Source organism: Scyliorhinus canicula, chromosome 3 (genome assembly GCF_902713615.1).
Source record: "Scyliorhinus canicula chromosome 3, sScyCan1.1, whole genome shotgun sequence".
NCBI lineage: Eukaryota > Metazoa > Chordata > Chondrichthyes > Carcharhiniformes > Scyliorhinidae > Scyliorhinus > Scyliorhinus canicula.
Window position 1 is genome coordinate 19939362 of NC_052148.1, and position 27347 is coordinate 19966708.

The window sequence follows — 27347 nt, forward strand, 5'->3', positions numbered from 1 at the left end:
ACCCCATCTCACCTTTTTGGACTCTAAGGGCAATTTATCATGGCCAATCCACCTAACCTGCACATCTTTAGACTGTGGGAGGAAACCGGAGCACCCGGAGGTAACCCACGCACACGCAGCGAGAATGTGCAGGCTCCGCACAGACAGTGACCCAAGCCGGGAATCGAACCTGGGACCCATGGAGCTGTGAAGCAACTGTGCTAACCACTGTTACCTTGCTGCTCTCTAGCCTGTGTTATTGGCCAAGGACTCAGACACGTAAAGAAAAATCTCAAACTTGCGATAACCTCAGCTACAATATTTACAAAATGGCAAGAGATTGCAACTGAGCAAGCTGGTCGACACCTGTTGTTTATTCTTTATGACCTTATTAACCTGAAATCACCTCAAGGGCTATAAAGATTTAAAAACAATTGGTAACCTATAGAAAATGTCCTCAGCATTCAGCTTCTGGCTGCAGGGACAGGGTCAGAATAAACACGCCTCAACCTCAGCAGCTAAAGGAAAGACTGGCATTTACATAGCACCTTTGCGCTCTTTAAAATCCTCCAAAGGGCTTCATATCCAATGAAGTTTTATTTTTAAGTGTACTTGCTGTTGTAATGTAAGGGGCTAAAGCGCACAATGCTGCTGGGGCTACGAGCAACTCCACGGAGGTTCAGCTGGTTTATGGATGAGTGAGTCAAAACTGGAGACTGATACCAAGCTGGATATTTGCTTTTAATTAAGAAAAGATGAAAAAATCAATAGCGCAACCATTGGTTTTGAGAAGTAGAAATTTTTTTTGGAATTCCGAATCGGCCAGCATTGCAGTTATGTGTGATGTCTCCAAGCCGCTCATTAATGATAGCTTCTCAAGGTCAACTAGGAATTGGTCATTAAATGCTATCCCTGTCAATGCCGCCCACATCGCTCATTCCTGAAAGTGAATCAAATGTAAATGTGCCAGTTCTTCCATTATAAAATGAGGACTGAGATGTGATGAGAATAGGCACAGGCGGAGGCAAAGGTGAAGGGTAGCCAAAGATAAAACAGGCACATCACACAATAGCAACATGGATTACATAGGGGGGTCAGTGAAGTAAAACATGCCAACGTGCTGCATTTGACACTGGCTGGAATTTTTCGGCCGTTCCCGTCGGGAGGATGTTCCAGTCCCGCCGATGGCAAATATATAGAATTACATAGAATTTACAGTGCAGAAGGAGGCCATTCGGCCCATCGAGTCTGCACCGGCTCCTGGAAAGAGCACCCTACCCAAGGTGAACACCTCCACCCTGTCCCCATAACCCAGTAACCCCACGCAACACTAAGGGCAATTTTGGACACACTAAGGGCAATTGATCATGGCCAATCCACCTAATTTGCACATCTTTGGACTGTGGGAGGAAACCGGAGCACCCGGAGGAAATCCACGCACACACGGGGAGGATGTGCAGACTCCACACAGACAGTGACCCAAGCCGCGAATCGAACCTGGGACCCTGGAGCTGTAAAGCGATTGTGCTATCCACAATGCTACCGTGCTGCCGCATGCTTCTTGGCGGATGGGAGTGCACATGAAGGGAAACCCCGTGGATAGTGGTGGGAACAGACTGTGCCACCCACCGGTCAATGGCGGACAATGAAACAGGCCACGGGGGGTGGGGGGAGGGGTGCGGAATATCCTGCTGACTGAGTCACATACAAGTCAAGTAACCAAACGTTTGGTCAAGCAAATACGTTTAACCGAGAGGAAACAGATATAGAGGGAATTCTCGAGTTTGTGCAGTCGAAGTCGCAGTCAAAGGGGCATGGGAACCTGGATTGTGGGGCATGGGAACCTGGATTGTGGGGCATGGGAACCTGGATTGTGGGGCATGGGAACCTGGATTGTAGTTTTGGGGTACGGGTGATTGAGAGTATAGAGGTCAGGAGCACAGATTTGACTTCGCAGGAGGGTGCCAGTGTTCAGGTAGGTGGTTTGAAGGTGGTTTGAAGTGTGTCTACTTCAATGCCAGGAGTATACGAAATAAGGTAGGGGAACTGGCAGCATGGGTTGGTACCTGGGACTTCGATGTTGTGGCCATTTCAGAGACATGGATAGAGCAGGGACAGGAATGGTTGTTGCAGGTTCCGGGGTTTAGGTGTTTTAGTAAGCTCAGAGAAGGGGGCAAAAGAGGGGGAGGTGTGGCGCTGCTAGTCAAGGACAGTATTACGGTGGCGGAAAGGATGCTAGATGGGGACTCTTCTTCCGAGGTAGTATGGGCTGAGGTTAGAAACAGGAAAGGAGAGGTCACCCTGTTGGGAGTTTTCTATAGGCCACCTAATAGTTCTAGGGATGTAGAGGAAAGGATGGCGAAGATGATTCTGGAAAAGAGCGAACGTAACAGGGTAGTTGTTATGGGAGACTTTAACTTTCCAAATATTGACTGGAAAAGATATAGTTCGAGTACATTAGATGGGTCGTTCTTTGTACAATGTGTGCAGGAGGGTTTCCTGACACAATATGTTGACAGGCCAACAAGAGGCGAGGCCACATTGGATTTGGTTTTGGATAATGAACCAGGCCAGGTGTTAGATCTGGAGGTAGGTGAGCACTTTGGAAACAGTGACCACAATTCGGTGACCTTTACGTTAGTGATGGAAAGGGATAAGTATACCCCGCAGGGCAAGAGTTATAGCTGGGGGAAGGGCAATTATGATGCCATTAGACATGACTTAGGATGTGTAGGTTGGAGAAGTAGGCTGCAAGGGTTGGGCACACTGGATATGTGGAGCTTGTTCAAGGAACAGCTATTGCGTGTTCTTGATAAGTACGTACCAGTCAGGCAGGGAGGGAGGGGTAAAGCGAGGGAACCGTGGTTTACCAAAGAAGTGGAATCTCTTGTTAAGAGGAAGAAGGAGGCCTATGTGAAGATGAGGCGTGAAGTTTCAGTTGGGGCGCTTGATAGTTACAAGGAAGCGAGGAAGGATCTAAAGAGAGAGCTGAGACGAGCAAGGAGGGGACATGATAAGTCTTTGGCAGGTAGGATCAAGGAAAACCCAAAAGCTTTCTATAGGTATGTCAGGAATAAAAGAATGACTAGGGTAAGAGTAGGGCCAGTCAAGGACAGTGGTGGGAAGTTGTGTGTGGAGGCTGAGGAGATAAGCGAGATACTAAATGAATACTTTTCATCAGTATTCACTCAAGAAAAAGATAATATTATGGAGGAGAATGCTGAGACCCAGGCTATTAGAATAGATGGCATTGAGGTGCGTAGGGAAGAAGTGTTGGCAATTCTGGACAAGGTGAAAATAGATAAGTCCCCGGGGCCTGATGGGATTTATCCTAGGATTCTCTGGGAAGCCAGGGAAGAGATTGCTGAGCCTTTGGCTTTGATTTTTAGGTCATCATTGGCTACAGGAATAGTGCCAGAGGACTGGAGGATAGCAAATGTGGTCCCTTTGTTCAAGAAGGGGAGTAGAGATAACCCCAGTAACTATAGGCCGGTGAGCCTAACGTCTGTGGTGGGTAAAGTCTTGGAGAGGATTATAAAAGATACGATTTATAATCATCTAGATAGGAATAATATGATTAGGGATAGTCAGCATGGTTTTGTGAAGGGTAGGTCATGCCTCACAAACCTTATCGAGTTCTTTGAGAAGGTGACTGAACAGGTAGACGAGGGTAGAGCAGTTGTTGTGGTGTATATGGATTTCAGTAAAGCGTTTGATAAGGTTCCCCACGGTCGGCTATTGCAGAAAATACGGAGGCTGGGGATTGAGGGTGATTTAGAGATGTGGATCAGAAATTGGCTAGTTGAAAGAAGACAGAGAGTGGTAGTTGATGGGAAATGTTCAGAATGGAGTTCAGTTACGAGTGGCGTACCACAAGGATCTGTTCTGGGGCCGTTGCTGTTTGTCATTTTTATAAATGACCTAGAGGAGGGCGCAGAAGGATGGGTGAGTAAATTTGCAGACGACACTAAAGTCGGTGGAGTTGTAGACAGTGCGGAAGGATGTTGCAGGTTACAGAGGGACATAGATAAGCTGCAGAGCTGGGCTGAGAGGTGGCAAATGGAGTTTAATATGGAGAAGTGTGAGGTGATTCACTTTGGAAAGAATAACAGGAATGCGGAATATTTGGCTAATGGTAAAATTCTTGGTAGTGTGGATGAGCAGAGGGATCTCGGTGTCCATGTACATAGATCCCTGAAAGTTGCCACCCAGGTTGATAGGGTTGTGAAGAAGGCCTATGGTGTGTTGGCCTTTATTGGTAGAGGGATTGAGTTCCGGAGCCATGAGGTCATGTTGCAGTTGTACAAAACTCTGGTACGGCCGCATTTGGAGTATTGCGTACAGTTCTGGTCGCCTCATTATAGGAAGGACGTGGAAGCTTTGGAACGGGTGCAGAGGAGATTTACCAGGATGTTGCCTGGTATTGAGGGAAAATCTTATGAGGAAAGACTGATGGACTTGAGGTTGTTTTCGTTAGAGAGAAGAAGGTTAAGAGGTGACTTAATAGAGGCATACAAAATGATCAGAGGGTTAGATAGGGTGGACAGCGAGAGCCTTCTCCCGCGGATGGAGGTGGCTAGCACGAGGGGACATAGCCTTAAATTGAGGGGTAATAGATATAGGACAGAGGTCAGAGGTGGGTTTTTTACGCAAAGAGTGGTGAGGCCGTGGAATGCCCTACCTGCAACAGTAGTGAACTCGCCAACATTGAGGGCATTTAAAAGTTTATTGGATAAGCATATGGATGATAAGGGCATAGTGTAGGTTAGATGGCCTTTAGTTTTTTTTCCATATCGGTGCAACATCGAGGGCCGAAGGGCCTGTACTGTGCTGTATCGTTCTAGGTTCTATGTTCTAAGACATAGCCGCCAATGTTTATCGAGATTAAAATCATGGACGGTGCCCATGAGGCTACAGCTGGAGGAGAGTGGAGATCTCGGAAGGTTGTGGTGCTGGATGAGGTTACAGAGCTGGGGAGGGATGAGGCTCTGGAGATATTTCAAAACAAGGATGAAAATTTTAAAATGGGGGGGGGGGGGGGGGGGGGGGGGGGGCGATTTTGCGCCTGCGTCTGCCGTCAACGGGTGGGAAGCCCCACGAGAATTGGGGAATGAGATTGTCGCCTGCGAAATCTTGTTTCCCGATTTGGCAATGTAATGAGTTTCGATCCCACAAAGGTTCAGAACCTAATTTTAATAGATTTACAGACATTTTAATCTCATTACCAAGCCCTCACCTATTCGGCATAATGCAAAGGAGGGAGAGAAGATTAAAATCAGGCTAAGAACACATATTGGCCTGAAGTTGCTCCATTTCCCACTGTAAAGATGCACTCTCAGAGACTCTCATTAGTAAACACAAAAGGGTATTTATTAATAAGAACTGTTCAGCATCCTCATGGCTGTGGCTTGCTCCCGACAAATATCCTACCTTAGAGCACCCCGTCCTACCTACCTACCTACCCCGCCCGCTCTCCATCCCCCCACTCCCTCTCTCCATACCCCCACCCACCACCCCCACCCCCAGCAGGAGTGATTCCCCACTCTGAGTTCCCATTGGTGCCCCCAGGCCAGGTGACCCTTAATCTGCTGTGTTGCCCTGAAAGGGCCACCAAACGATAATTAAACATTTGCTGACCGTAAGATTAACCACAATTCCCACAACAGGAAAGACCATAGGACACAGGAGCATAATTAGGCCACTCGGCCCATCAAGTGTGCTCCACCATTCAATCATGGCTGATATTTTTCTCATCCCCATTCTCCTGCCTTCTCCCCATAATCCCTGATCTCCTTATTAATCAAAAGCATATCTATCTCTGTCTCAAAGACACTCAGTGATTTGGCTTCCACAGCCTTCTGTCGCAAAGAGTTCCACAGATTCACCTCCCTCTGGCTGAAGAAATTCCTCCTCATCTCTGTTTTAAAGGATCGTCCCTTTCGTCTGAGATTGTGTCCTCTGGTTCTACTTTTTCCCACAAGTGGAAACATCCTGTTCATGTCCACTCTATCCAGGCCTCGCTGTGTCCTGTAAGTTTCAATAAGCTCCCTAATTTATATATAAGACCTATGCTATAGGTCTGAAAAGCTGCTGATAGGATGGGCCTGTGTGAAACTCTTAGAACCGAGTGCAGGCATTCACAGTGAGAAATTGAGCAAAACAAAGAAAAAAGTGAAAAACAAACTTCAAGTGCGAGAAATGCACAAAGTGCTCCCTTCAACCTGAATCACAGAATCATACATCAAAAGGAGGTCCATTAAGGCCACTCCAGCTCTTGCGGTTTTCAAATTAATCCCACTTCCCTATAGCCTTGCAAACATTGCCCTGTCAAGCACTTATCCAATTCTCTTTTGAAACGTGGCCGTTGAATCTGCTTCCGCCATTTTTACAGACTTGTGTATTCTTGATCAGAATAACTCACTCCAGGGATGACCAGATGTTTGAACGATCATGAAGTGGGGATTCAGGTGAAAACGTTGAATATCAGCCTCCACCCAACAGCTTTGACACAGAGAATTTGCGGCACCATTTACGAATCATTAATGCGCTGTCGCTTTGGATCCTGCCGCGGGGATCATTAACATCTTTCTGACCCGCTGAAAAGGACCTTTATTGAGAAGGAGCTGGGAGGGACAGTGTTTCATAGGTCTGAGATCGTGAGAAAGAATGAGAGTGAGCAGCAGATGGTACAAAAGAATCTGTGTGTAGAGAGAATAGAATCATGTGAAGCTGACTGAGACAGGGGGTGGATTCTTCATCGGAGGGATCCGCCGTTTTGCCGGCAGTGCATTCACGCCCATGGATTTCCCGACGGCTTGAGGGTGGCCACAATGAGAAACCCCATTGGCCGGCTGCCGGGAAGGAGGATCCTGCTGCCGGCGGCGTGCCTCGCCGAAAAATGGGTCTGGCGGGACGGAGAATCCCGCCCTGGTGGTTGCATTGATTTGAGAGTGGTGAAGCCAGGACTAAGGGGTTGAACAATGTTTGATTGCCTGCCTTGATATAATATAGCGAGACAGTAACAAAAGGGATGGGGAACATAAAGCTGTCAAATGCGGGAAATGAGGAAGCCGTTTTCCCTTTTATCCATAAGTCCAAATCTTCCCCATAGCGATTGTGCTACCAACAGAATTTCAGGAATGCATGAGTTGGGAATTTTCGATTGCTGGCACGTGATTTAATGAGTAAATCGCACACAGCGACAAAGCAGAAGTTTTTAATTTTAAAACAAAAATGACACCATCCCAAGCGGTTTGAGCATTAGGCTTGCTATTGTTAAAATTATTCTGTATTAATTGATGCTAATAGCTTGTGGCTGATGATAAATTAGACATTATGAATTCCAGATGTGTTACACCAGCTGTAGCATACAGGATGTTGTATCTTAGCCGGGATGTACCGATGGGAGTCCTGACTATTCTCCCGGCATAGACCCTTTTCCAAAGGAAGCACCGATTAGAGGACAGGGTGATCATAATACCAGAGCGCAGTGATTCTCTACAAAGGGAAACTCCTCATACTAGGTGGATAGCAAGGAAGGCACGGGATGCCAAAACGTGCATGACATCTCCAGGAGCGGGGAACGAGGAAAATAAAGATGGAGGACTGGAGGAGCAGCAGAAGCAGAGGCGAGCGCGAGACGGCAGCGAGACCCATCCGGGAGAAGCAGGCAACAACAACACAAGACACAGCCAAGTATTGCACACTGTAATTATCTCCCCAGCACCCAAATGTATATTTGCCTCCCCAATACCCGTCACCCCCCCCCCCCCCATCCCCCCACCCCACCACACCCCCGCAAACAGTCGCCTACGTACATGGTGTAAATAATTTTGCCAGGTGTACAGAGCTGCCGCTGTCGAGCTGGTGCACAATACCCTACCAGTTATTCTATTTCATATTTTATTGTATTTTATGTTGGGGTGTGCCCTTCTCTTCTAAATATGTGTATATATATGTTTCTTATTCTGTGTACATAACGGTAATTATACCTTGTTCAAAAACCCAATAAAAAAACATTTATAAAAACAAAAATATTAGATGGATAGCAGCTGACTCAGATGTCTGTTGTATCTGAACACATCCACTTGTCACCTCTGCTTAATCACGGAGCCTGGTTGCTGTATGTTGCATTGAGACACTGCAGCACAGAAATAGGCCATTCAGCCCAACTGGTCCACATGTACTTTCTTTCAATCCTCTTAATTTAACCCGACCAACATAGCCTTTTCTTCCTTTTTCCTCATGAGTTTTAAATTCAACAATGCTACTCACCTCAACTACACATGGTAATGAGTTCCACATTCTCATCATTCCCAATTTGGTTTTTCCTCCAATTCCAATTTAATTTCTTGATTATCTTATATTAATGGTCTCTCCCACAAATGCGGACAACTTCTCTTGTCTACCCTGTCAAACCTGATCATTGTTTTAAATATCTATGATAGGTCACCTCATAACCTGTTATCTTCTAGAGTAACAAATTCAGGCCTTTCACTTTATGTATCCTCTCAGTTCGGGTAACATCCTTGTGAATCTGTTTTGTACATGTTCTCCAAGGCCTTTATCATATCATGTGTGCGCTGCCGGAAGGCAGGACCTTGGCTGATGCTCCCTCCTGAGGTGTCATCTTGGCAGCTTTTCTTATTGGTGGCTTACCATTTCCTTCTACTCTTCGGGACAGGGCAACAAGGCAGGTCCCAAGTCTATCACAACAGGAATGGGAATCGAACACACATTGTTGACATTGTTCTTTTCAAAAATGTATTCTTTCACAGGATGTGAGTGTCGCTGGCTAGGCCAGCAATTTTATTGCCCATCCCTAATTGCCCTTGAGAAGGTGGTGCTGAGCTATCTTCTTGAACTGCTGCAGTCCCTGAGTTGTAGGTACATCCACAGTGCTGTTAGGGAGGGAATTCCAGGATTTTGACCCAGCAACAGTGAAGGAACAACAATATGTTTCCAAGTCAGGATGGTGTATGGCTTGGAGGAAATTTGAAGGTGGTTGTGTTCCCATGCATCTTCTCCCCTTGTCCTTCTATGTGGTAGAAGTGCTGTCAACCGAGCCTTGGTGAGTTGCTACAGTTCATCTTGTAGATGGAATGCACAGCTGCCACACTGTGTCAGTGCTGTAGAAAATGGATGCTGGAGGTGGTGGATGGGGCGTCAAACAAGTGAGCAGCATTCTGGATGATGTCAACCTTCTTGAGTGTTGCTGGAGCTTCACTCATCCGGGCAAGTGGAGAACATTCCCTCATACAATTGATTTGTGCTTGTCGATGGTGGACCGGCTTTCGGGAGTCCAGAGGTAAGTTATTTCCGCAGAATTTCAGTACAGTTGCCATAATTTAGTCCAGTGTACATTCAGAGATTTTACATGCGGCTAACATGCAGTTTTGTTTTTATTCCTGATTTGCCCTGGATGAGGCTTCTGGAACCCATTGATATTTAGCCCAGGCAGTCACTGTGAATGCAGAGTGAAGAATAGAATAGCAAACCTATCACATTCAACCCTACAACCCTTTCAGGCAGGGAAATGGTGGCATAGTGGGAATGTCACTGGGCTACTAATCCAGGGGCCCAGGCTACTGCTCTTCGGAATGGGTTCAAATCCCACCATAGCAGCTGGTGGAATTCAGATCCATTTAAATTTTTAAAAATGGCGACCACAGATCTATCATGGATTGGCCCCTTTAGGGAAGGAAATCTGCCATCCGTTTCTGGTCTGGCATACACGTGACTCCAGACCAACAGCAATGTGGTTCACTCTTAACAAGCCAATTAGGGATGGGCAATAAATACTGGCGTCACCAGTGACACCTCTTCTTCTGTCCAAAGTCAGGTTTGACACACACTGCCATGATCTCCACCACGATCTCCACCACAGGTAGGGCAAAGAGGCAGGTCCCGGATCAACCTCAGCCCAAATGGGGACTGAACTGCCCTCAGCTGTTAGCACCAGTCTGGTCCAACTGGCCCCCATTATTGTTAATTTCTCACTCACTTATATCAGCTCCCGTCTCCCAACACTCCCAGTCTAAAATTCTCATGTTTGAATCCCTCATGGATTTGCTGATCCTTTCTCTGTAACCTCGTCCAATGTGTAACACAACTAAAAATCTCCTTTCTTCCACTACCAACCTCTCCATTAAGGCCCTCATTGAAACTCACCTCTTTGACTAAGCTTTTGGTCTTCACCACTGCCACATTCCCCTCCCACTTCCGGGCACCTCCCGTCCAATGTCTAGTTCTCTGATGCCATATTGGATTGTTCCTCATGACACCTGCACAAAGCACCTTGGGATATTAGAGACACTGTAGCTGCTGTAACTGTTCCTTCACCGATGAATTATTTCAGAGCATTGGACAAATTCTTTCATGGGATGTACGCGTCACTGGCTGGACCAGCATTTATTGTACCTTCTCCAACTGTCCTTGAGAAGGTGGTGGTGAACTGCCTTCTTGAACCGCTGCAGCCCATGGGGTTTAGATACACCAACAATGCTGTTAGGGAGGGAGTTCTAGGATTTTGATCCAGCGATATTGAAAGAACAGCATTATATTTCCCAAGTCAGGACGGTGAGACACTTGGAGGGAAATCTCCAGGTGGTAGTGTTCCCATGTATCTACTGCCCTTGGCCTTCTCGATAGTAGTGGCTGCAGGTTTAGAAGTTGTTGGTTAAGGAGCCTTGGTGAGCTCCTGCAGTACATCGTGTGGATAGTACACACTGTTGCAGCTGTGTGTGGGTGGGAGTGAATATTTGTGGATGGGGTGCCAAAAAAGCGGGCACCTATGTCCTGGATGGTGTCAAGCTTCTTGAGTGTTCGTGGAACTGCACTCACCCAGGCAAGTAAAGAGTATTCCATTACACTCCTGACTTGTGCCTTGTGCGTAGGTGGATGGTGAACAGACTTTGGAGCGTCAATAGGTGAGTTACTCACCACAGGATTCCGAGCCTCTGACCTGCTCTTTATAGCCACAGTATTTATATGGCTAGTCCAGTTTGGTTTCTGGTCACTGGTAATTTCCAAGGAGTTGATAGAGGGAGATTCAACTATGGTAATGCTATAAAATGTCAAGGGGCGATGGTTAAACTCTCTCTAGTTGAATCTGTCAATCCAAGCCTGAATATTGTTCAGGTCTTGCTATGTTTGGACGTGCTCTGGTGCTTCATGGAAGGCAAAAAGTGGTAATCATTCAACTACCCTCACTGATCACTATTGACTAACTCTTCTCTGCAGGGAGAACACATGTGTGGATATGATGTCAGGAAAAACAGGAAGAAATTAGCCAATGCTTGTAGGACTGCATTCCTACAGGAAACCTTGAGAAAAGAAGAAGGCAATTTGATGACAGATAGTCTTGGAGAAATACTTCTCAAGGAGTGGTTATTTTATTCATTGTTTGCAAGAAAAGTGGCTCAGTCATTGTTGAGATATAGCCAGTATAAATGCTGACAGCAATGGTGACCTATCAGAGAAAAAACTACTCAAGCGGTTTTCATTGTATGTTTTCTTTTTTAGTCTGATGTGAAAAGACCTCATTGAGAGATGACTCACAGTTTATTATGTAATCAAGTGACTCATCTCCCCGAGGAATTCCTTTACGCAGTCCTATTCAAAAAGGTTGGCTTCTAATGCCTCTTATGTCATGCATTGCTGAATTCTTTGAGAATGCTCTTTACCTCTCTTTAATCATGGAATGTCAGGAAGAGTGTTGTCTGCTACTAGCTCAGGAACAGCTAGGTTTATGGTTGAATGTCAACCTTTTCGGTAGATCTCTATTTCAGGACCGTCTCGTTCCTGTTCAGTCGCCCCTGTTCGACATTTATTGGCCCAGGGATTTTGTGAGTGAGGCTACTGCTTTACCTTAGCCAGTATTGAGTATTCCCAGAATAGGGCTGGTATAGATGAGATGCAGATCAAGAATTTCTCCATGTCCCGGCTTCGAGCTGAGCCTGACCCACAGCATCCGTCGGCCACTCTACCATTCCCTCCACCAGCCATTACATCGAATGTATAATATGAACGCAATAGGTCCGCCACGGTGTTTTTTTCTCTGCACAAGCCTCCTCTTATCCCCTTTTTATCTAATCCAAATCTTCTGTTTCTTTCTTACTCATAACTTCCTCGAGATTTGACATAATTGCATCAATACTCTTCATCTCAGATTCATTTTGTGGTAACCTGTGGCCTGCCTGTCCAAGGGTATGTTACTAAAATGGCGGCTGGGCTAGAGTTCAAATCCTACAGTCGCACATTACGTTGAGGTCACTAAATCTTTTCATTTTCACCTTGCACCAGGGAAAAAGGTGACGGCAAGACTTTGAGATTGTCATTGGAAAAGGTGAATGGATTCAGGAAAGGAAACACATGCCCGAGTATGTAAGTAAGTAATTGAGCTTTGCATTTACATGGTGCCTTACATGTCCTCAAGATGTCCGATAGCACTTTACAGGGAAAGGAAATGAAGGAAGTGTGGAGGGAAGGGAAAAAGGGAAGGTGAAAGAGAAAAGAAGGACAGAAGGGGGGCAGGAAGGGATTTACTTGTGAATCAAAACTAATTGGCAAGTTATGAATGGGGGGAGCTTGTGGGAAGAGTGATCGCTGGATTATGGAGGGCAGAGTACACCACCTTCACAGGGAGCACAGTTTGGAAACATACCATTTAGTCAGCGAGTGCATGCCTGAGGTAAATCTATCTCAGTTTTAACCTGTCGAAGCATTTTAATCATTTGGGAATGCATAATAGGATTTTGCCGATCTTGAGGAGTGCTGAAGACGTGAACAAAGCTTGCTTAATGGAACTGTTTGATTTGCATTCAAATGGCAAATGAAGAGTTTCTCAACAAGGGCTTCTTCATGTGAATTGAATTTAATTCTCATTAATAGAACCTCCAGCAAAAATCTCCTCACATACACAACCAGCATTTATGCTGTACAGCATCTACTTACAAGGTATTGATTCAGGGACTAATTTATACTTGCTGCTTGTGAATGCGGCTCTTAGTCTGTAAGTTGCTCAGTAATTTATAAATACATCAAAAACAGAGGTGGGTAGGAGCATCCACTTTCTTCAAATGAAGAAGACGTGACTGAACCTCTGAGTGATTTTTACTCCCTGGAAACATTCCATTTCTCGATACATGCACCCTCCAGGCAAAGCTCCCTAATGTGAGTGTGCAATACAAAAACTTACCCCTTAATTTTAATGAGTGATCCATTACTTGTCAGAATCTAATTCTCTCTGTTGGAAAAGGGACCTTGAAGTTGTTTCTTTTTGTTCTTTTCATGTACTGAAGTTTAAAAGAGCTGACTGAATACGAGCCCTCCTGATAAACATTTCAATCTATCTGTGCTTAAAACGCACCGCATCTTAATGGCAAATCTGTATGTTGGTAAATCACTTTGAAGTCAAACCTCTGTCAATCATCCATGGCCCCAGCTCCAGGCCCTGTCCTTCGCAAGGTGTCTCCTCAGCCACTCCCCTGCACAGTCTCCAGCTCCCTCCCAACTCTAGTTTCCATCCATCAACATTTTTCCTCTGAGATGTGCCCTATCATGCCAGCGTAAAAGATCCTACGGCGCTATTCCGAGCAAAGGGCAGAGGACTTATGCCCAGTGTCCTGGTCAACTACTCCACGAAACAGCATCACACAAATCCAACTCTCTGATCATTATATGATCTTTTTGGGAGATGATTGTGCAAATTGATGGCCTTGTTTCCGACATTACAACATTGACCACACTTCAAAAAGTACTTTGTTGGCTTCAAGATGCTTTGAGATATGCTTGAGTCATAAAAGGCGCTGTGTTTTTTGAAAAAAAGTCTTATTTAGTTTATCCTTGTGAGAGAAGAACATCAGTATTAGATATCAGGAAGATCATTGATATTTCCCCAGAATATGGACCAGCTCTATTGCAAATTGGGATGACGGATGTGTCACGGAAGGGTTTTAGATGAATTTCCTCCTGATAGCCACATCTACTCAGAAAACCATACAGAAAGCTGGGAAATTGTCACCATCTCTGTGTCCCAGCCCACTGCTTCATCTCACACCATCGTTATTCATTGAACCTGATCACCAAGCAATAGTCAGAGTAATGAGTGCTGGGGGCTTTGTTCCAAATCACTTCATAGCCTTAACCCTCCCTTCTCTTATTAAGGGGCAGCACGGTAGCAATGTGGATAGCACAAATGCTTCACAGCTACAGGGTCCCAGGTTCAATTCCGGCTTGGGTCACTGTCTCTGTGGAGTCTGCACATCCTCCTCGTGTGTGTGTGGGTTTCCTCCGGGTGCTCCGGTTTCCTCCCACAGTCCAAAGATGTGCAGGGTAGGTGGATTGGCCATGATAAGTTTCCCATAGTGTCCAAAATTGCCCTTAAAGTTGGGTGGGGTTACTAAGTTATGGGGATAGGGTGGAGGTGTTGACCTTGGGTAGGGTGCTCTTTCCAAGAGCCGGTGCAGACTCGATGGGCCGAGTGGCCTCCTTCTGCACTGTAAATTCTATGGTAAATGACATTCTGCTCAAGATACTTGCAATCCTCCAGTTTTGGCCTAGGTAGAAATTTGAATCCTTACCCTTCCAACACAGAAACTCAGCTCCCTCCCAGTTCTTAGATTCTGGTACTATCATTAGGCCAGTAATCCAGAGGCCGGGCTAATGTTCTGGGGACACAGATTCAAACCCCACTCCAGCAAATTCAATAAATAACATTTGGAATTGAAAGCTAGTCTCGTTAATGGCCACCATAAGACCCCTCAATATCTTTTCATGTGGATCGGTGTTGGGTTTTGTTTGATAGCCACTTCTGTGAAATGCCCTGATTCTTTTACGACATTAAAAGGTGCTATGCAGATGCAAGTTGGCATGGTTGTTCGATGAAAAGATGGGAGCACAATGGGACAAGCAGTCAAAGGAAAAATGACTCTATAAAGTGCAGCGCTGGGGAAACTCTTTGATCGTGTAACAATATTGAATGTTACGACCAGCTGTCTGTTGCTCCCTGTGTTATAGATTTTCATAAGCTGGAGAGTCACTTATCATTGCAGGGAGTCTGTTTATGTACAATTGAAGAGAAACTACTGGTTGTCGCATATTGTTTGACTTTTAATCTATTTCATTCTCAGAAGACAAAAGAGGTCGCGGCCGAGGCATGCTACCGGGAATAATTGTAGAACGGGCATTTGAGGATGAGGGAATTCTTTCCATGATGTTAACTTGCATTAATAATAGTTTTTTTTAAAAACATGGCCGAATTCAGATGCTGCATTAACGGCCTGGGAAGGCAAGGAGAGTTAGCGCCTGGGGAATGGAACACTTTGTCAGTTCATGCATCAAGCGCTCCGATCAAATGTAGATAAGAATAAAGCTTCTCTAATACTATAACCACCTCATCACATCCCACAAATATGTCTTAACATTCCTAACATAAGAGAAAAAAGAAAAACTTGCATTTGTTGAGCAACTTTACTTCAAAATGTTCCAAAATGGTCGAAGATCTCATCCTCTCTTCTTGCTCTACAGCTACAATTCTTCCCCCCCCCCCCCCCCTCAACCACAACCACAACACCCCCTTATTTATCCAACGCCCTGTTTTGAAAGTTCTTATTGAATCTGTCTGGATTCTCCGATCCCCAAGCCGCATCTTTCTCGGCGGCGCACCGTTCGCAGGCAGTTGGATTCTGACTTCCCGCCGCTTGCCAATGGGATTCCCCATTGGAGCCACCCCATGCCGCTGGGAAACCCACAGGTGGGGGCGCACTGCCGGCAGGGAAAGATAATCGCAACGGCCAGAGAATTCCGGCTTCTGTTGCCACCACGCTGACTGGTCATAACAATCAACTGCATGAAAAAGGTTTGTCTCATCCCCCCCCCCCCCCCCGTTGATTTGCCAATGATTTTAGTCACAAATGCCAGATGCAGACCATCTCCAAACCAAATGACCTAACTGCACCCCCCCACCCCGCCCCTCAACCCCTGTTACATTTAACTGTATTATCTGGATTTGGATTTGGGTTTATTGTCAAGTGGACCGAGGTACAGTGAAAGCTACTGTTCTGCTTACAGTCCAGACAGATGGTTCCATACATGAAAAAACATAGGACATGCGATAAATACACAATGTGTATACATAGACATAGACATACGGTGAAGCACACAGAGCGTAGTACTACTCAGTAGAGAAGATGTGTGGAAAGATCAGTTCAGTTCATAAGAGTCTGGTAACAGCGGGGAAGAGGCTGTTTGCCAAATCCTCTACTATTGACAAGAAACTTAAATGGACAAGCCGCTTACGTACTGTGGCTACAAGAGCAAGTCAAAGGCCTGACTAACCTGAGGCAAGCAACTCACATCCTGAGTCCCAAAATGTTCCCAGCAGCTCTGTTAAATCTCCAGTTCAGCTCTTCAATTCTAAGGACAGGTTGTCTAATCCATCTGCATAAATGAAGTCCTTTATCCTTGCTTTCATTCTCGTAAAAAAGCCTCTGAAGGCCATGAATCCTTCCTAAACTGTGGTACCCATAATTGACCAAAATACTGAGGCCTCCAGTCATTTATAAAGGTCGAAAGTAACTTCCCTACTTAGTACTCTAGGCTTCTGATAACAAAGCTTCGTATCCCATAAGGTCTTTTAAAGCTTTATCAACGCCCTGCCACCTACATGTAAATCCCAAGGTCCCTCTATTCTCGCACCCTCTTTGAAAATGTATCTTCTCAAAAATCAAATTGCAAGGCTTGTGAAATTCTCTTGGTGGACTATTTCTTTATCAATGCTCAGCTTTGCTTTCTAGCTTGATGAAATAAGACAAATCAATATTAACCTCTTGCGTTTAAGATGTGTTTCAGCATTCTCTTTGAATACAGGGTGATTTACAGAAGGATTAGCAAACAGTGGAAAGAGGCTTGTTCGCGGAATAAGAAATATTTGGGGGAAAATAAATCAATAGACTATTACTCTTGGAATGTAACCTGCTGTCTGAAGGTTTCCAGACACTGCGAGAGATTTTAAAGTAAGCTGCTGGAATTATTCCTCAAGAAAGAAAATCGTTTAACAAAGGAATAAGGTTGAGAGATCATGGGCGGGATTCTCCCAGCCCCGCGCTGGGCCGGAGAATCCCCGCAACTGCGCCACGCTGCCCTGACGCCGGCACGCGATTCTCCGTGCAGTGGAGAATCGGCGCCAACGCTTGGCGCGCCGCCGGTCACGGGCCCCTCTCCGCGACCTGGCTGCCGATTCTCCGGCCCAGATGGGCCGAGCGGCTGCTCTTACTCACTGAGGTTTAATGGACCCAACGCACCATTTTAAGAGTAAGATTCAAGATGATTTGTTAACATTTGTCAATGGAACGCACACTGCCCTCAACCAACATTATAGAAATATCAGTCTTGTTTCTTTTTCCTTTTCCTTTAGTCGTTTTGTACATGGTGGCATAGTGGTGGCATGGGGCAGCAGGGTAGCATGGTGGTTAGCATAAGTGCTTCACAGCTCCAGGGTCCCAGGTTCGATTCCCGGCTGGGTCACTGTCTGTGTGGAGTCTGCACGTCCTCCCCCTGTGTGCGTGGGTTTCCTCCGGGTGCTCCGGTTTCCTCCCACAGTCCAAAGATGTACGGGTTAGGTGGATTGGCCATGCTAAATTGCCCGTAGTGTCCTAATAAAAGTAAGGTTAAGGGGGGGGGGGGGTTGTTGGGTTACAGGTATAGGGTGGATACGTGGGTTTGAGTAGGGTGATCATGGCTCGGCACAACATTGAGGGCCGAAGGGCCTGTTCTGTGCTGTACTGTTCAATGTTCTATGTTCTAGTGGTAATGTCAATGAACTAATCATCAAGAGAGTCAGGCTCTGCACACTGGGTTCAAATCTCACCACAGTAGAATTTAAATTCAATTGGTTAAATCTGGAATTGAAAGCCAGTCTCCGTAATAATGATCATGAAATGATTGTTGGGGAAACTACCCATCTGATTCACCATTGCCTTTTATCGGGAAGCAAATCTGCCATCTTACCTGGTCTGGCCGACATGTGACATGACTGTGGTTGACTCTTAATTGCCCTCTGAAAGGATCTAGCAAGACACTCAGGTCAAGGGCAACAGGTCTAAATCCCATGAAAGAATTTTTAAAAAACAGCAGAGGGCTGGTTTAGCTCAGTGGTCGAGACAGTTGGTTTGTAATGCGGAACAAGGCCAGCACCGTGAGTTCAATCCCTGTACCGGCTGAGAATTCTGAACTCTCCCTCTGTGTACCCAAACAGTTGCAGAGTGTGGCGACGAGGGGCTTTTCACAGTAACTTAATTGCAGTGTTAATGAAGCCTACTTGTGACAATAAAAAGATTATTTATTTATTTATCGAAAGAAATGTCACAAAATACTCATTATCACATATCACTCTGGTACACACTGGTATCAGTGTGATGTCATTTGAGTTTAATTGCTATCCGAATATCCAGAAATGAACATCAAAGCATATGAATCCTTTGCTGCCGAAGGAACACTGCACAGTCAGAGCTACTTGCTTTCAGATGTGACATAAAACAAAGACGCAGTCTGCACTATTTTGAAGAAGAGAGGAGTTCTCTCATCCCTTTTTTTTCTATGTTCGTTCATGGGACGTGGGCATCGCAGGCTGTGCCAGCAGCATTTATTGCCCATCCCTAATTGCCCTTGAGGGGGCAGTTAAGCATTAACCACGTTGCTGTGGGTCTGGAGTCACATGGAGGCCAGACTGGGTAAGGACATCAGGTCAAGGACATCAGTGAACCAGATGTGTTTTTACGACAGTCGACAGTGGTTTCATGGTCCTCATTAGACTTTTAATTCCAGATTAGTATTGAATTCGAACGTCTGCACTGGTGGAAATTGAACCGGGTCCCCAGAGCATTACTCTGGATTTTTGGTTTACTATTCCAGTGACAATGCCACCGAGCTACCGCCTCCCCTATCGTGGTCGATGCTTATTCCCCAACCAACGTCTCTAGAATTGATTATCTGATGACAATCACGTTGCTGTTTGTGGAAGGTTGCTGCGTCCAAATTGTCTGTGATCGTTCCCACTTCACGAAAGTCGTTGAACTTCAAAAATATTTCAGTGACTTTGTAATGCCCGAGGTTGTGAAGCTCGCTGGCTGCGATCTAATGGCCTTGTCGCGGCTGACTCGGTGACAAGGCCAGGCCATTCACTCGCGGGATTTGTGATGCTTGGAAGGCTTTGTGAGACCAAACTAGATCTTGCAAGGCATCGCGATCTGGATTTTGCTCTTGCTGGGCGAGATCCAGATTAAGATATTTAAGTGAACGAATAGGCTAATTTAAATATGTCGACGTCAGATTCTCCCTGGGCCCGGGAACAAATGGCCTCGCCTGGAAGACCTTGCCATGTCGCTGTTTAGCACTAGTCCACGCACGGCACCTGGGCAGGGGGGGGGGGGGGGGGGGGGGGGGGGGCGGTTTCCCAGGCCATTGAAGGCACCCAGGTGGTCGGACTCTGGGAAGAGTGGTACCCTGACATTCCTGCTGCATCCCGGGAATCTGGACATTGTCAGCCTGGCACCTTGACACTGCCACCTGGGCACCCTGGCACTGCCAGGCAGGAAGTGGCACTGCCATGGTGTCAGGTTGGCGGTGCAGAGTGCCAGATTGCTCGCACCGGGGATCTGGTCCGTGGGTGCCCTGTCCTTCGGAAGGGGGGTGAGGGGTGAGGCTTATGGAACCCCTAAGAGATAGGTTGGATCAGTGCAGGCACCTGGATTCTGATGTGTAGGACCTGTCAAGGTTCACCCAACTGCTTCAGAAAAAGTATCGGGGGGGGGGGGGGAGGGATTGCTCACAAGTCGGGTAAGTGTCCGTGTGGAGTTTGCATGTTCTCCCCATGTGTGCGTGGGTTTCCCCCGGTTTCCTCCCACCATCCAAAGATGTGCAGGTTAGGTGGATTGGCTATTCTAAATTCCCCCTTCTTGTCCAAAGGGTTAAGTGGGGTTACTTGGTTACGGGGATAGGGTGGAGGTGTGCTCTTAAGTAGGGTGCTCTTTCCAAGGGCTGGTGCAGACTCGATGGGCCGAATGGCCTCCTTCTGCACTGTAGGGATTCTATGAGAAAGAAAAAAAATGTTTCCCAGGTAGCCGGTCTCCAGGGAGGTCAACATGGAAAACAAAATATCACTTCTTTCTGTTCTAAACTTTGGACCTCAATAGCATCAAGGTGCGCTCTCCCACACACAAAATAACAGCCTTTAACGTTGCTGTTCAACAGAAACGTTTTGTTAAGCTGTGACAAAGTGTGTTCTCTGAAATCTTTCCCTTTCTTTCCATCTTGAAGCAAAATGCTGAGTCATTCATTCAGACGCGGCAGGGCCCTTCCTCCGCCATCCACTGTGTGAGGTTCTCGACACTAATTATTGCTCTCCTCGTGTCAGCACTTCAATGCTGTTATCAGTGGGATACCTCCTCTGAACAATGAGTGCATCGCAGCATGTGGAGCGCGGTCACGAGGGGTGACAGAGGAGCTTGTATTCGTTCAGCACCTCAGTTAAATCATAGAGTGTTTTCAGCACAGGAGGGGGGAGGATATTCAGTCCAACGAGAGGTTGAATAAACTTGGTTTGTTCTCACTGGAACGAAGGAGGTTGAGGGGGCGACCTGGTAGAGGTCTACAAAATTATGAGGGGCATAGTCAGAGTGGATAGTCAGAGGCATTTTCCCAGGGTAGAGGGGTCAATTACTAGGGGGGCACAGTTTTAAGGTGCGAGGGGCAAGGTTTAGAGGAGATGTACGAGGCAAGTTTTTTACACAGAGGGTAGTGGGTGCCTGGAACTTGGTGTGGGAGGAGGTGGTGGAAGCAGGGACGATAGAGACATTTAAGGGGCATCTTGACAAATACATGATTAGGATGGAAATAGAGGGATAAGGATCCCGGAAGTGTAGAAGATTTTAGTTTAGACGGGCAGCATGGCCGGCACAGGCTTGGAGGGCCGAAGGGCCTGTTCCTGTGCTGTATGTTTCTTTGTTCTTTGTAGCAACCCAGTTAGTCCCACTCCCATGCCCCTTTCCCTGTGGCCCTGCACATCATCCCCGTCAGTTGCTTACCTAATTAAAATACCTTTTGAAAGCCACGATTGAATCTGCCTCCACCGCATTGCATTCCAGATCCTAACCACTTTCTGCTTAAAAAATATTTTCTACCGATTAAGTTGCCTTTGGTTCTTTTACCATTCATCTTGTGCTGGTGTCCTTGGGTTCCCGACATAGTCCCCAACAGGAACAGCTTCTCCCTATTGACCATGTCTAGGCGAAGCCTGCATGGTTCAAGTTCAAGACTTCCACATCCACCTGAGAGAAAGCCGCGTGTGAGAGATCTTCTGGCCAATCTGACTGGCCTGCAGTTCTGTAGTCACAGCAGCGCCACGTTTGATGGGTGGCCACTGCTGGCATTGCAGACAGTACCTGAGCAAAAAGACAATGGAGCCTGGACTTCAAACCAAGTCCACGGTTTTACAAAGAACAATACAGCACACGAACAGGCCCTACGGCCCTCCAAGCCTGCACCGGTCATGATACTAACCTTGGCCAAAACCCTCAGCATTTCCTTGTGCCGTATCCCTCTATACCCCTCCTATCCTATCATTCAAATGGTCATTGGATAGGCATATGGATGATAAGGGAATAGTGTGGAGGGACTTTAGAGGGGTTTCACAGGACGGCGCAACATCGAGGGCCAAAGGGCCTGTACTGCGCTGTAATGTTCTATGTTCTATGTTCTATCCATGTGATTGTTAAGATGCCTTTTGCACGCCGTTAATGCATCTGCTTCCACAACCTCCCTTGGCAACCCATTCCAGGCACTCACCAGCCTTTGCGTAAAAAACTTGCCTCACACATCTCCTCTAAACTTTGCCCCATGGACCTTAAACCTATGCGCCCTGGTGACTGACCCCTCCACCCTGGGAAAGAATAACTTTTCATCCACTCTATCCATGCCCCTAATCTTGTAGACCTCCATCAGGTCACCCCTCAACCTCCGTCTTTCTAACGAAAACTGGACTGGATTGACTGGATTGCCTGGCAGCCAGTCCGGTGAAGGGGATTGGGGCACTGGGTTTGAACCGTCAGTGGGAAAGGGTTAAAGGGAGTATATTATTTTGGGTGGAGCTCGCTCGAATGAGCACAAGGACCAATGCCCCCTAACAGAAGCATTTCCCCCACCCTGCTTCTTGCCCAATGCCAGCTTATGCTGTGAAATCTACCACACTGCCGCTGCCTTCCCCAACTGTTTGTAAAATAGAGGCACTTAATTGGTCACTTGATGGCCACAATGGGTCTAAGGCCAGGCGAGCTGCCTGATACCTTCCCGGCCCACTGTAAAATAGGAGGCAGGTTCGGGGTGCGTGGAAGGCTGTGCGAAGGCCACATGTTTTATTTGACAACCCCGCCCCTCCCCCGCCTTCTGTTATGCAAAATCCTGCCCCTTGCTTCTATTTATGAAGTCAATATGCTTTGTCAATCTGCCTGCCACCTTCAGTGATTAGTGCACACGTACACCCAGATCCTTCTCTCCCTGCACTTTGTTGAGAATAATCCTCTATTTTGTATTTCCTCTCCTCGTTCTTCCTACCAAAATGTATCGGTTTCCGAACAAAAACAGAAAATGCGGGAAACACGCAGCAGGTCAGGCAGCATCTGAACTGGGAATAAGTTAGAGATGGAATAGGATTTGACCACAGGATAAGGACAAAAGGATAGTCTGTGACAGGGCAGAAGCTTGGGGAGATTGAATGACAGAAGGGTTAGGCCGAAGCTTTCTGGCCCCGCCCGCCAGCAGGATGTTCCAGTCCCGTCAAAACCACGCCCACCGCGGGAGAAGCCGCTACAGTGAGGGCCAGAAAGTCCCACGAGCGGCTCAGCGGCTTGCTCCTCTGTCTAATTTGGTGCAGGAAGCAGATTAACTCACCTCCTACCACAGCCCTGTATGCGAGGTAATGAGAAAGCAAATCCGTGTTTAAGGAAAGTTAGTCAATGAGGGGAAATGATATGCTGATAGGGTGAAATGAAGTTGTTTGGAAGGAAGCGGGCATGGTGAAAAAAGACCAGCATGGATCAGTTGGGCTGAATGGCCTGATTCTCTGCTGTAAGCTCAATGCAAGTGTGCGCATATTTGGCAGTCTTCTGGCCATCTTTTATTAAGAATTGCACCGACACATTTATTACGTTGACCTGAATCAGTGGGTATTGTGCAATAAATTATTTTCTTACAGCCCACATAATATGCAAATAAGCAGGCATTTTATGGGGACGAGCAGCTGTTTCTCCCCTTCTGTTCCTCTCAAAGCTGTTCACTGGAGATCAACCATACCAAGATGTTTCCTGAGTGACGATCGCTGTCTACAGATAGGGAGCGGCACTCCAACAGAATTCTGACCATTTAGCTTTCTTATTGATCGCCCTTCCCCCTTGCTGTGCTGCTCAATCTGGAGGCTTTGGCTGGTCCTGGAGATTTGTGTTGCTCAGCTCTCAAACTCCCAGTGCTTTCAGTCAAATGTGCGTGACTGACGCATTTCACAGCGGAGAGCAGTAGACTGTGAGGAGACTGTCTCCTCGTCCTCTGCGTCAGTTCATCATCTCTGCGCAGCTGGGGGAAAAAAAGGAACTAGCATTTGTGCGGCAACCTTCGCAACCTCACGACGTGGCAACGCGCCTCACAGCCAATAGAGTTTTGTTTTCTTTGAAATGTTCTCACTGATGCAATGTCGGGTAGCGGAAAAGTGAACGGATCGCCTGCTTTTATGGAAGAGCCATAATGGGCTGAACGGCCCTCGTTCCGTGCTGTGTCAGTCTCTGATTTAATCATTTTCCAGATTCACTGAGCGACAAATGTGAGGGAGAAATCCCCTTGCTCTACTTCATGGAAGATTTATGTCCACCTGACAGCGGCCTCAGTTTTTAATGGCCCAAGCAAAAGACGGCACTCATTTCTCTCACGAATTTGATGAAAATCAAAATCCATGAGGTTTTTATTTCAATAAATGGTAGTTTGAGAGCAAAATCTGATTTTTTTTTTTTTGCAATGCCTGAGAGCCTCACTGTTGTCATAAAAATAGTGGGAGAGGCCAGGCTATGGAAATCCCGCCCTGAATGTGGCACATGTCTTTTTCATGGGGGCGGGAATGGGCCTCGGCCAATATTTGAACCTGCGCTCCGATGTAAAACAGCAAATGCCTCCAGTCATGTTCGATGTTTATTAGCCAGGAGTCGGAAACATAAGGGGCTCGATTCTCTGATTTTGAGGCTATGTCCGGAGCATGTGTCTAGTTTTACGCTGAAAAAGTCGGTGCCGCCCCCCGCACCGATGCTCCACCTGGTGGGGGGCTAGCAGCTGCGTCACGTAAAGCCCCCGGCGTTCCTGACAGGAACGGCTGGACAATTGCAGGGTCCGTGGCCGCGCACGCACACGGCGCCGACCTGCAGCGGTCTCGCCGTACAACATGGCATCAGCCGCGCGCAGACCTGGCCTGCCAGATTGTGCACCCCGTTATTCCCCCTCGCCACCGCCAGACCACCCTCCACCAATCCCCCCAGCTCCCGCCAAAGCCCCCCCACCCTTCTCCACTGTGGCGGTGCTGGACACAGTCCGCAGCCACCATGCGAGGCTGATGAAAACTCAGACCACAAGTGATCTACGCCGTTGAGAAATAGGCCCATCGGGGGCGGGGCATTGGGGGAGGGCCTTCAGATAACGTCTTGAGGCCGTCCTAATGGCGTGCGGCGACTCACCGATGACGCCATTTTGGAGGGGGCGGAGCATCCGAAAACAGGCGCCACCCCGATTTCGGCATCAAAAGGGATTCCGCCCGATTGCCGAATACGATTTCAGCATCGGCAAACAGAGAATCTACCCAAGGTATGATCCTAGGACATGCTTGGAAGAGACAAGGAAATATTTAGATTTGTAAAAGTGGACCTGAATGTGCGTAACAATGTGTATAAAAGTTCCACATTGGAACTGACAAAACAGATGTCAGGTGGAACAGTCAAGAGGAACTGTCAAAATGGTCAAAAGTTGCAAAAGTGTCAAAAGGAATTGTCAAAACTGTTGAAACTTGAGCTTTCAAGTCATTTTAAACTCTTGCACTTTAAAATCTATGAAAAAATACTCTGTGTAATGTTTTAAAAAAACATTGCTTGCCATTGCACTCTGTTGCCATAAATCTGAGGGTTATCATTGCTGGATTTGTGCTGCATGACCTATTTCACAACCTTTCATTCTCACAATGGGTTTCTTTCCATTTCATAGTCTGATTGGCAGCACTAACCTGTTATCGACACCTTTTTTAATTGTGTGTTGAATCCCAATGCTTTCTTAATAAAGATTAACCACCTGGTTGAAATGTTTGTTCTTATACAGGATGATATAGTTGAAGGAATGTAAATAGAGCAATTGGTTTTATGAATGAGTTTTAAAAAAAATAAAGTCTACAATAAACACTTGGAACTGTATTTTATTTAATCTCAACATGGCTCCTGAGGTCTGCCCATGGTGGATACTGGATGAGGTGGCTTGGTTGACGTAAGCGAAAGGGTAGAGGGCGGGGAGGGAATGGAATGGAATTAGATTGGCCATGATTAAAGGGCCCTAGGTTGGCATAGAAGGTATGAGGGGCCATGGGGGTTGGGCAGATGGGCATTGATTGGTAAAAACATGTGTGAGCTCTTATTGAGTTGAGCAGAGGGATATTTGTTGGCATGGAGAATATGGGGGAGGGCATGGAAGGTTGGTGGGGGTCATGAGGTGGCATGAGTTGGTATGGTTGGGGCATGGCGAATGTATGGTGGGGGGGGGGGGGGGGGAGTGAGAGTGTGTGAGGGCCGAAGGTTGTTTTACTATTTTTTCTAAACATAGTGCCGGTGTACTGAGGGGACCTTCCACCCATCCCACCGTTGCATCTGACAGCCTCTACATCATGTCCGACATGTCTCGGTCCACCTTCTGGAGACCCCTGCCACCCTGGAGCAAAGATTTCAACCTCAGGACATTTTCTCTCAGGTTGGGTGTGTGGAAGCAGGGAAGGACTGATCTCTGGTCCCGTTCGGTGAATATCAAGGTCCAAGTGTGTGCTTAAATTCAATACTGGATGCCAGTTTTTAAATTTACTTGCTAATACTTATAAAAATGGAAATTATTCTCCTTTCTACACTTGCAACAAACAAACCTAACGTACAAAATTCCAGTTTCCAGATCAGAAACGGTTACTGAGTTCCGAGGGAAATAAATGAATTCCGTCGTAATATGAAGCTTAAAATTTCATATTTAAGCATTTCATCAGCTTGAATGTTCTTGTTGGATGCAGAAGAATTTAATACCTTGCACATTTCCTACATCATAAACTGAACAGTACGCACATTAAACCAACACTTAACGGGATTGCACCAATATGAGAGGTACTAGCACATTAATGTCAAGAAGTGCAATTAACCTCGGAAAATAATACGATTAATATTAAAACAAAAACACTGGAGGGGACAAGAATCGATCCACAGAATAAGTCGACCACGAGAACACTACTGAGAATCAAACAGCTGTATTGAAGTTCTGGTGAGATCTGAGAATCCTCCGGCCGTCCACAGGCAGTGGGATTCTTAAGTTGGGAGCAGAGAATTGAGCCCCGAAAGTGACTCTGTCTCCCTCTCCCTCTCCACCGATACTGCCAGACCTGCTGAGCAGTTCCAGCGTTTTCTATTTTCATTGTCAAAGTGCCTCAGATTTTGCCAACTCTGAAGTCAGAACCTGCTGTAAAAACAAAATATTTTCCATTTCAGGCCATCTTTTCCACCTTCTCAGTGTGCTAGATTGTCACTGCTTCAGGTTTTTCCCGAAGCAGGTCCTCCCCATCTTCAGGTCTGGTACAGAAAGCCTCCAAAGATGTTTGCGATGTCTTTTGGGAGCTGGGTTGGACCATCAATGAAGTTAGTTTAAAATGACAAGTGTGAGTGAAGCATGAGATCCTCTAGCAATATATATGTAGCAATGTAGGTTTTAACACAAGACTACATATACCCAGACACTAAACTATTTCAAAGCACCTACCTTCATCCAGCTCCCAGTGATCAAGTTGCAGAAATCTAAATAGAGTATCACCTCGATCCTGCAGTCATTTCAACAAGGATGTTTCAGGGACAATTCATTTATAGACTTTGTGCAATTAATTCTCCACATTTTCCCTGCTTGCAACCATTACCCTGAACATCGGTCCTGGATCCATAGTCCAACTCATTCAAGGCCTCGGCCCTTCAGGGGCCATATTCAATCCAATTAGCAGTGAGCTATGAAGCCAGGCCAGGCCAGTCCTAAGTTATTTTTCATCTCGCAATGCGGATCCC

General features: G+C 46.5%; 2 protein-coding genes across 2 annotated transcripts in view; one reads left to right on the forward strand and one right to left on the reverse strand.

Moving 5' to 3' along the window:
* Positions 1–27347, reverse strand: part of LOC119963845 (dedicator of cytokinesis protein 2-like) — a 1353280-nt gene that overhangs the window by 819574 nt on the left and 506359 nt on the right.
* LOC119963846 (INSYN2B protein-like) overlaps positions 1–27347 on the forward strand; it is a 262235-nt gene that overhangs the window by 174693 nt on the left and 60195 nt on the right. The gene's annotated exons all lie outside the window — the stretch shown is intronic.